Genomic DNA, 11169 nt, shown 5'->3' on the forward strand with positions numbered 1-11169 from the left:
ATGCTAAAAGTGAAACAATAAAAATGAAAAAAAAAATCCTTTAAATATAGTGCGTCGGGGGTCCCCTTAGTCTGCCTGTGAAATGGTGCATCTATAGCGCGTATAGAACCTGCTGCAGCAAAACTGACATATTTTTTAAAATTATATTTAATTGCTGGAAATACAAAACAATTGTCGGCAATACAAAAATGTAAAAACAAAAAAAAAAACGGCCTGGGGGTACCCCCCAGATCCATACCAGTCCCTTATCTGAGTGTGCAGCCCAGCAGGTCAGGAAAGGGGCAGACGAGCGAGCAACTCCCCTCCTGAATTATACCAGGCCACATGTCTTCAGCATAGTTGAGGTGCTTTGGGGGGGGGCTCTCCCCCCCCCCACCCCAAAGCACCTTGTCCCCATGCTTTGCCCAAGCAGGGCTTAGAATGCACTGTGCAGCACACAGTGCATTGTGGGGAACTCTGCGGGATGTTTGCAAATTCAGGTGTTCGGCGAACAAGCAATGTTTGGGCCAAACTTTTGCTCGGGCTGAACTGTTTACCCAACTGTACTCCTAACTGCAACAATAGGGCATCTTGTGTGCCACAGCCATACCTGGGAAATTAAGCAAAAAAATATCAGTTTCCAGGACCTTGGTTTGATAGAGATGGGCTCCTAAATAAAAAACAACAAACAGTGCTGACTCACACTCATACGATGACACCATAGCACTAAACTGTGGTAATACATAACAAACAACAAAGGATTCGCCCTGGGACTTTAAATGAAGTGGGTACTGTTTCCGCCAGTAAACATAACAGTAGTAAATATAATATATGGTTTATTCAAGTACAATTGTTTACATGGATAAATAACATCAACGGTTGCCAATATAAAATATATAAACAAGGAGTATTGGTACATAAATGTAGAAGTAGTACATGGTACACGGGCATCATACTACCCGACTAGTTTCGTGAGATCCAGCTCGCTCTTCAGGGGTGGATGTGTGTAACAATGTACCTAGGATGAACAAAAATATATATGTTTGGCAATATAGCACAGTATTAGTTATAACAGCGCAGGGTAGGAGGGGTTGTAGGCCCCCCCCCATACTTACCACTGAGCTTGGCCATGGCTCCAGGTGTGCAGCCTCGAGACGGCAGCAGCGTATGCCTCCCCTGGGAGCTGAGGGGGCAGGATCAAATGGGACCCCATCCAGGGCCAATCGGGGAGCAGGCATGGCAAAGGTGTAGTGATGTATCCCTAGGGTCCTCATTGGTCGATAAAACGTATAGGCTGTGAACATAAGTATGTTTGTCAGGCATCTGAAGTAGTAGAGTAAAATCAATAGATATTGGTATAAAGATATGTATGCATGTATGCATGAATGAAAGGCCTGAGCCAAAAGTTGTAGGGCCATGAAGATGGTTAGAAACCTAGGACAACAGAGGGGTACTACCAGGTGACAAAGAGAGGGGGGAAAGAGGTGAACTACAATTGTGTGGGTAGTGATGTATCCCTAGGAACCTCATTAGTCCATAAAGCGTATAAGCTATAAACAAATATGTTTATCAGGCATCTAAAGTAGTAAAGTAAGATCAATGAGTATAGGCATAAAGATATGTATAGCCAAGTAAAGCCTGAATCAAGGATGGTAGGGACATGGAGATGGTGGAAACCATAGGGTAGCAAGGGGGTACTGGCAGGTGACAAGGTAAGAAAAGAAAAAAAGAAAGATGGACTCGTGTGGAAAAATCATCAGTATCCAAAAAAAAAAAAATATATATATATATATAAATAAATAAATAAGAATAAGTACTCGTAAGATAAACAATGTGTGAGATATGCAAGTGTGCCTAAATAAGGTAAGTATCAAAAAGGTGAATATGGTAAATACCTGAGTCAGGTGAATATCCTAAGTATAAAAGTAATGAGACACAGCAAGCAATCTCCACAGCTGTGTGTGTCCTCAGTGAAGAGTGAAATGAAATCCAAGCCATGCCTGACCTCCAATTTAACCCTGGGAGGCCCCAACAGACTCCGCCCCCAACACCATGTGTGGATGGCTGACATGTGAGTGCAGGAGGCACCCACTGTCATAGGAAGGCACGCAAATGCAAGCGTACCCCCATGCCATCTGATGATATAGTGCGTCCAGCTATGCCGACGTCTGCAAAATCGCAGACGCCATGCTTCTGAAGCCTAAACATGGTGCCGATGTGTAGGTGTCCCCATCCGCCAGAAAGCAGATGGGGACAGCAGGAGACATGAAAAAGCCTCCCTTTATACACATCGCAGCTCCCAATGCGAGACAGAAATCGCTAGCGCCAACCGAGGAAACAGTGGGTGCCTCCTGCACTCACATGTCAGCCATCCACACATGGTGTTGGGGGCGGAGTCTGTTGGGGCCTCCCAGGGTTAAATTGGAGGTCAGGCATGGCTTGGATTTCATTTCACTCTTCACTGAGGACACACACAGCTGTGGAGATTGCTTGCTGTGTCTCATTACTTTTATACTTAGGATATTCACCTGACTCAGGTATTTACCATATTCACCTTTTTGATACTTACCTTATTTAGGCACACTTGCATATCTCACACATTGTTTATCTTACGAGCACTTATTCTTATTTATTTATTTATATATATATATATATTTTTTTGGATACTGATGATTTTTCCACACGAGTCCATCTTTCTTTTTTTCTTTTCTTACCTTGTCACCTGCCAGTACCCCCTTGCTACCCTATGGTTTCCACCATCTCCATGTCCCTACCATCCTTGATTCAGGCTTTACTTGGCTATACATATCTTTATGCCTATACTCATTGATCTTACTTTACTACTTTAGATGCCTGATAAACATATTTGTTTATAGCTTATACGCTTTATGGACTAATGAGGTTCCTAGGGATACATCACTACCCACACAATTGTAGTTCACCTCTTTCCCCCCTCTCTTTGTCACCTGGTAGTACCCCTCTGTTGTCCTAGGTTTCTAACCATCTTCATGGCCCTACAACTTTTGGCTCAGGCCTTTCATTCATGCATACATGCATACATATCTTTATACCAATATCTATTGATTTTACTCTACTACTTCAGATGCCTGACAAACATACTTATGTTCACAGCCTATACGTTGTATCGACCAATGAGGACCCTAGGGATACATCACTACACCTTTGCCATGCCTTCTCCCCGTTTGGCCCTGGATGGGGTCCCATTTGATCCTGCCCCCTCAGCTCCCAGGGGAGGCATACGCTGCTGCCGTCTCGAGGCTGCACACCTGGAGCCATGGCCAAGCTCAGTGGTAAGTATGGGGGGGGGCCTACAACCCCTCCTACCCTGTGCTGTTATAACTAATACTGTGCTATATTGCCAAACATATATATTTTTGTTCATCCTAGGTACATTGTTACACACATCCACCCCTGAAGAGCGAGCTGGATCTCACGAAACTAGTCGGGTAGTATGATTCCCGTGTACCATGTACTACTTCTACATTTATGTACCAATACTCCTTGTTTATATATTTTATATTGGCAACCGTTGATGTTATTTATCCATGTAAACAATTGTACTTGAATAAACCGTATATTATATTTACTACTGTTATGTTTACTGGCGGAAACAGTACCCACTTCATTTAAAGTCCCAGGGCGAATCCTTTGTTGTTTGTTATATATTACAGGGATGGAGTGTGTCACTGGGGACACCAGACCTTTTCCTTTGTCTCCAACTGTGGTAATACAGGGGCAAAAATGGTAATACGCAGGCAACCCAAATGAAATTGTTGTATTGCATAGGCAACACACTGCTCTTTTTGACAATAGGTGGGTAACACACAGGCAATTGTGACAGTAGGTGGGCATCAAATATAAGCAACACACTGTCCTTTATAAAAAAAAATATATAGGCAACAAGCTGGGCAATCGTCAGAATATATTATTATTATTATTATTATTATAATCATCAGAATACATAGGCAATAATGCGCAATAGTAACAATACATGGGCAAAAAACAGACCAGGATCATTCGTAAAAAACAACAAATGGTCCATCCTGAAAATATATTGGTAACAAATTGGCAATCATGACTATATAGGGACAACAAACACTGTGTCAGGAACATTTTGTCAGTTATTAGAGAGACCACACCAGCCCTGTTTTCGGGCATGGAGCCTAATTAATCGTGCAGAAAAGTGTATTTACAAGGGTGTGCATGTGGGTGTACTGGCACATGTACCACAAATACTGGCACCTAGTGAACTATTTAAACCTAAGCCCTGCATCTGTTACTCTTGATCTTGAACCCTGCTTGACTCTGTTATTGACCCAGTATTGACCCTCCTTTGGATTACCTCTGCCTGCTCACATCTGTTGCCTACCCGTGTTACCAACCTTAGCCTGGACTCTTGACAAAGAATCTTGCTCTATCTCTATTATTTACTTCATTTCCTGTACGTTGCAAACCTCTGCCCATCTCTGACCTTGATCCTGCTCATGATTTGGTGCCTTCTGGCCCAGCTGTTACCGAGCTCAGCTTGTGACACAGCTCTGCCCTCTACTGGTCTGTGTGAACTCAGGGTGCCCTCATCGCAGAGCTTCTGACTATCTAACACTAATGCGCCCAAGTTCAAGTCCTCTGTTCTAGATCCCTGGTACATGTGCCCTTCCATTGCCCTCATAGTCCCTGTTTTAACTTCCAAGGGTTCTCAGATGGGAATTGTGCAAGAGGCCAACCTGATCATCACAAGCTCCTCATACTGGTATTTGACATTAGGAATCATAATACTACATTAGCCATAAATAGGCAGTTGTGGCAATAAATGGTCAGCTCCAATGTTGAATTCATTTACAATTGTTAATACTTTTATAAAAGATTTATATGGTGCCAAGAGTTCAAACAGAGCTTTACAAAAAATGGGAGTCGGTGCATTTACAATACGGATGTAGACAGGAAGGTTAGAAGGGCCATTTTAAGTCCAGATTATAAGCTTAGACAGCACTACACCTATAAAATTCAAGTCCCATAATGTTCCCTTTTCCATTTTTCTATAAAATTCAAGAGTAACAGGTAAAGCTGGTCTATAGGAAGGCAAAATTAGCAGTGCTGTTAGCTTCTCAGATGACCACTCAAAGGCTTATTTTAAGCTTCTGGAGTGCCTTCCAAATTTGAGAGCTACAGTGCACTAAAAATCTGATGAGTCATTTGCTTTGAGTACCATAATACTGGGCTAAGAATTGTACTTGGGGGGTTCTCAGATGCAAACGTAATTCATTGAACATCAAAACTTTGTAGGCCATGAGGACTGGGACAGTGCTTAAAGTACAGCTAAAGGAAAAGCTTTTTTTTAGTTTTGGATAGAGTGTAGAGGGATTAGAATGTTTGTCCATTTTTATTTCTGTCTGTGCCCCCAATAAAAAGATTCACCCTCTCTATATGTCCTGTTTACCAATATCATTGAAAGTGAAAGTAAAAGAAAATACCAAATTTTGGGTTGTCCCCGGAAAAGTAATAGAGGGGAAATCATCCAATGGGGACACTAGTTCTGGTAATCTGGGGGTCCACAAAGGAATTCCCTTAATTTGGAGGGATTTCATCTCACTTCCTGTTTGGCTAAAGTGACAGTAATTTTCTGCAATGGGACACAGATGATGGAAAAAAATCTGACAGGGTTATAACCCTGTCATGTTCTTTCCAAAATTTAAACAAAAGTTTTGCCAAAGATATACTCTAAACGTCTAATTTTATAACTGTAACAACGTTAAGTAACAAAGTTAAGTAAATATTACTTTTGATCTCTTCAGGAAGCCTAAATTGAACCTGTGTGAAGAATGTGCTGTACCCAATATTGAATCTATGTAGCCTATTTTTTAAACCTCATCACATTATAGCAACAAAGGACATTCATAACAATACTGGGTTAAGAAGGTGATAACACATAGGCAAGACAAGATACAGGCAACAAACGGGCTATCAAGACAATACACAAGCAACAAATGGGCAGTCATATTATATGGGCAGTCAAATGGGCAGTCATAGTAATGCCAGGGCAACCACAACAGTATAAAAGAACCACTTACTAGTTCATTTTTCTAAGCATAGAGGCAATTACATTTGCAAGAAGGACCTCTTGATGCCTACGGTTCAGTAAAATTAATAGTTTGAACAAATTTTACAGGGTCCCTTTAAGGACTACACACAGGCTTGAGGTTGTTACACTTCTTTCCAGCATAAACAATGACAGTCAGGATCAGTCAGGTAAGCTTATAAAAAATGGACATTGGCCAGCAATCCCATATCATTCTATAGAGTCACATCCCTCATGTTTAAACTTCTTCCATCCTGTTTACTAAGATTGTCTGTTACAATTTACATTGGAAAGTGATTCATGCAATAAATGCCGGCGAATGCACAAATGGCCCCGTGCCATTGGCCAGTGACAGTGTCCAGTATAACTCATCATGTCGTTGGCTCGTAGGGATTATATAGAAAGGCTGATGAAATATATTGCTATGTGACCCAAACACATCATACATCAGCGGTGTTAATGAAAGTGGCATATGTACTGAGATTTGCTGATTATATACAGCAATGTACAACAAACAGACTAGACTAAACAGAGATTTTACATTCGCACATATTGAATTCAATTTTGGAATGTTCTAATTTTTTAAGAGGAATCTGTCCAGCAGTTCCCTAACTAGAGAAAGTAGCTTTTTTTATCCCCAAATCTGTCAGAGTCCATATAACTGTTACAAATGAACAAAAAAATTTACACTATTATCAATATTTATCTGAGACACAAGGCAAATTAAGGTCCAACTCCTACTTCACCCCTTCTGTACTCCAGTGTTGCCCTAAGTGCTACCCTCACCTGACCACTGTATTTTTTTTAAATTTTTTGTTACTTACCTATTTCAATGTAAGATAGGCTAGTCATCTGACATGCAGGGTCCTTTTTGGATCATCTTCTGGTGGGGGGACCGTTCTCAATGAGGCATGGAGCAACACTAATGTGATGACGTCAGCACAGCTCTCTGCATTGTTGTATGTGCCTTGTTGATGATCTATGGAGGTTGGGTCCATGACACCCTGCGCCAATTGGATGTCCATGGCCTCATTCAAATCAAAAGGCTGAAGATAGCTAGTGGCATAAAAGCGTCACTGTAGGTAAGCGTGCCATAAAGAAAGTTGCAGCCAGAACTGCTTTTTTTTTTTTCATTTTGAACCACTGCTAGGAGACTGAAAAAAGCCACAGTTGGGTCTTAAACTCAGCACTAGTCAAATATTTTTTTGGGGGGTTTTGACTATACTAGGGAAGTGCTATAACCTTTAAACAATACAAACATCTACCAGCTTGTCAGCAAAATAAACAAACATAATTACATTTATTACCAAGCTGGTAGTAATCCCAACCGCTTGTGCCCTCCTCCATGGCTTTTCCATCAAGACCAATAATACAACTATCAGTTTCTCTCCTCATACCATGGCACTAGGTGTCATTCCAGACTCTGGCCTGTCTGTCCTTTTGGCCCCAAATGCAATTGCTGTCAAAAACATGTAGACTTCACCTTGATAACATCTCGAAAATGTGACCCTTTTTCAACTAATGAAACCAGCAAGCTACTCATTCACTACCTTCACCATAGGTTATCCCCTCTTAAGTCTATCATGAATGCTGCTGCCAGATTCATCTGCCTTACCAACAGCTCAGTGTCTGTCACCCCTCTCTGCCAATCCCTACACTCGTCTCTGATTGCCCAGTGAATTCATTTCAAAATACTAACAATAATATACAAAGCCATCCACAACTCTGCCCTGAGCTACATCATCATTCTTGTCTCAAGTATCACCTGAACCATCCTCTCCGCTCCTCCCAAGACCTCCTGCTCTATAGCTCCCATGTCTCCTCCTCCCATGGTTATCTACGGGACTTCTCCAGAGCCTCTCTCATCCTCTGGAACTCTCTACCTCAAGCTGTCTGGCTATCTCCTACTCTAGCTGCCTTCAGCTGATCCCTGAAAACTCATCTACTCATCTACTAATCTACTCACCTACCCCGGCGCCTTTAGGAGATCCCTAAAAACTCATAGCTTTGAGGAAGCCTATCCTGCCTCCAATTAACTGAACTTTTAACTCTTCCATCAGCTCATCCCCCACAATTATTACCTTTCGTGCCACTTGCCCCACCCTTTTAGATTGTAAACTCTCATGAGCAGGGCCCTCTTAACCCGCTTGTATTTTTTTGTATTGTAACTGTACTGTCTCCCTTTAGATTGCAAAGCACTGTGCAAACTGTTAGAGCTATATAAATCCTGTATAACCACTTGCCGACCACCGTATAGCAAATTTACTGCTACAGCGAGGCTGTTCTGTGCACGTATATACATGAGTCTGCACTTCCGCATAGGGGACTTGCATGTGCGCCACTTCTGCTGTCGTTGGTCACAGCAGAAGCTTTTCAGCAGGTGATGGCTAATGGATGTCCGCCAGCACCCACCGATTGTCCAGCAGAGAGGCTGGTTGGAGCTCTGCATATGTAAACAATGCAGAGCTCTGTCCTGACAGCGGAGATGTCATGGATTTTCCATCCCATCCTTTAGTGAAAGCAGCACACAGTCTACACGAAAAATCTAGTTAGGCATACATACATACAAATAAATTAAGTTTCTGTATAGCGTTGCATGACCCCGCAATTGTCAGTTAAAGTAGCACAGTGCTGTATCTCAAAAAATTGCCTGGTCATGAATGGGGTAAATCTGCTGGAGGTCAAGTGGATGATAATAATAATGATAATAACTTCAAGAGCCCAAGTTAAAAACAGAGGTTTTGTGTCTGTGCTTTGCCCAAGTAATGTTACAAACATTTACATTAGCGTAAAGAACAGCTGGATGCTTGCTGATGGGCGTATTTATTTCTTAAAGGTTTTTAAATATTACCAACATTGTATATATACATATATATATATTGAACATTCACATCAGTCCCTCCCTTCAAGGAGCTTACAATTTTAAAATTCCTACCTCACATGCTAGGGCAAATTTAAATAGGAGCCAGTTAAGCTACCAGCATGTCTTTGGTGTGTGCAAGGAAACCCAGAAAAGAATATGCAATTCCATGGTTGGGTTTCAAATCAATGACCCGAGTACTGTAAGGCAGAAGTGCCAACCACTAAACCACAGTTCTGCCCATACAGTGCCACCATGTAGTCTAGAAGCACACTCTTTTCATAAGGATATCAACCCCAAGGCCAGTATCTTTGGGGGGAGTGGCACACACGTTTTTTAACTTTATGTAAAAAAAAACAGTTTAAAAAGACAGATCTGATCCAGTGGATCATTTAGCCAGCTGGCCAGTATTGCTGATTATCACTGTTATTAAATTGCTCCATTCCATTTAGAAGAACAGAAAGATGCACGAGCCCAGTCAACCTAAACCTCCCATATTCCTGAATTACTGCTCCCTGCATTCCACTTCGAGCGTAATAACAACCAATCAAAGCTGTGATTGCTAATTTATAATGATAGACTGCGATCCACCACGCAACACTGTCAATACATTGACTATTAATGTCAAACACTCATAGCTAATGAGTTAACTAAATACGCTTGCAGGGTAAGGATGACATAATACATCACTTAATAAAAATTGGCACTTTTACCAATGCTAGAATTTTAAGAACGGTGTAAAGCTCAATAGTCAATAAAATAATTTACAAATTCAATATGGCGTATTTGTCAAAGATTATTAAATGGAATGGTTATGCGAAATCCATTGTTATTTAAGTATTGCAGTGAACCATTTTCTATTAATATTAATATTTCTTCTGGCCAGTTCTTACGGAGTGAATAGAACACCGGTTCCCAAAGTGCATTTATGAATGGCAACCAAAGAGCAACTATAATGATGTGGAAGTCAGCAGGGGAAGCCAGTGAGAGCCGTGGGGGATCCAGGAGAGCGACACTCCCAGCAGACATCAGGGGACAATTTTTAATAATTGGAGTAGTGTTCAGGTGTGCTGGCAGCAGCAGAGGTAGATATTTAACTTCTTCTTTTACAGGTATAGCTTTCCTGGAAAACTGGATCCAGGGTCATTCTCAATGAAAATCCTAGTTGCCTAGCTGTCAAGCTAACCCAATGGCTGTAGTCGTATCTAAGTCAGTGTTTCTCAACCCTCTTTCAGTCAAGGCACCCTTTGAAAGTGTGAAAATGGATCTCCACTTGAGAGTCCTCCCATTTCATAAGAGTACCCCCATAACATCAGAAGCACCCCCTTTAACATTAGAGTCCTGTGTCCCCCTTTCACATCAGAGTCCTCAGTTCAGTTCTATGTGAGATTCCTACCTTCCAATGTTTACCACAGCTTGGTAGAGGACCAAAAAGAGAGCAGGAGTAGACAGATGCATTTTTGAATGCTAGGGCTGTCCTGAATGCCACATGCCCTGGACTAGTGTCATGTGTGAAGCGCACCCCGCATAGATAAATAGGGATCTCCCACCCTGCACAGCAGGGCACACCAAATTTCTACAAGCACACTTGAGACAGGAAAACAGTCCACCAACTGTGTTTTTTTTTTGTGTAGCAAAGGCCCTACAGGCAGGGACAGCAGGCCTCTATACTTGAGAACGATGGGGTCACCACTAGCACTTTCCCTGCCCATCCTCCCATGGTCACTGGTCCCAGAACCATCTTTTCAGGCTCTGCCAGCCTGCCTGGCTGCAGCAGCCCTTTTCACTAGCCCCCCCCCCCCCCCCCCAGCTACTTCTCCACAGGCCTTCCTGACTGCACATTCACCAGCCACCCAGCTGTCTTCTCTCTGAAGATCTCCTGAATGTGCTGTACTTACACCTGTTCCCATGCATCCAGGACAGGATTCCTCCATGTGTTATAAGAGGATCCCTCCAGCACCCGAGTCCTAGGCCCAAGGTCAATCCTCAGACTAGAGGGAACCCTCAAGGGCCTCTGACAGCCTTCTCAGCACTCCATCTCCAGCTTTCACCCAACTTACTTCCCATGCTGGCCTGACTTTGCATATTTAAGAGGGGCCTACCCCCTGCAAGCCCATTTGCTGGGGATTGGTTGGGGCCCTCCTCAATACTTCAGGCAGGTCCTCCTAACCTCCCACCCATTCTTATGGAATCTTCTCCAAGGTTCCAGCAAGTAGAGGGAGTTACCAGAGGT

The 11169-nt window shown here is 42.4% G+C and overlaps 1 long non-coding RNA gene across 1 annotated transcript; it reads right to left on the reverse strand.

Moving 5' to 3' along the window:
- Positions 1–798: 798 nt before the first annotated feature.
- On the reverse strand, positions 799–1965 carry LOC143925404 (uncharacterized). The gene is made up of 3 exons (XR_013261969.1): positions 1875–1965; positions 1095–1273; positions 799–997 (listed from the first exon to the last, which is right to left on the reverse strand). It is a non-coding gene; the product is annotated as an uncharacterized LOC143925404 (long non-coding RNA).
- Positions 1966–11169: the final 9204 nt, after the last annotated feature.

The sequence above is a fragment of the Lithobates pipiens genome, unplaced genomic scaffold, assembly GCF_037356315.1.
Source record: "Lithobates pipiens isolate NorthernLeopardFrog02 unplaced genomic scaffold, aLitPip1_a1.2 Scaffold_22, whole genome shotgun sequence".
NCBI classification, from domain to species: Eukaryota; Metazoa; Chordata; class Amphibia; order Anura; family Ranidae; genus Lithobates; species Lithobates pipiens.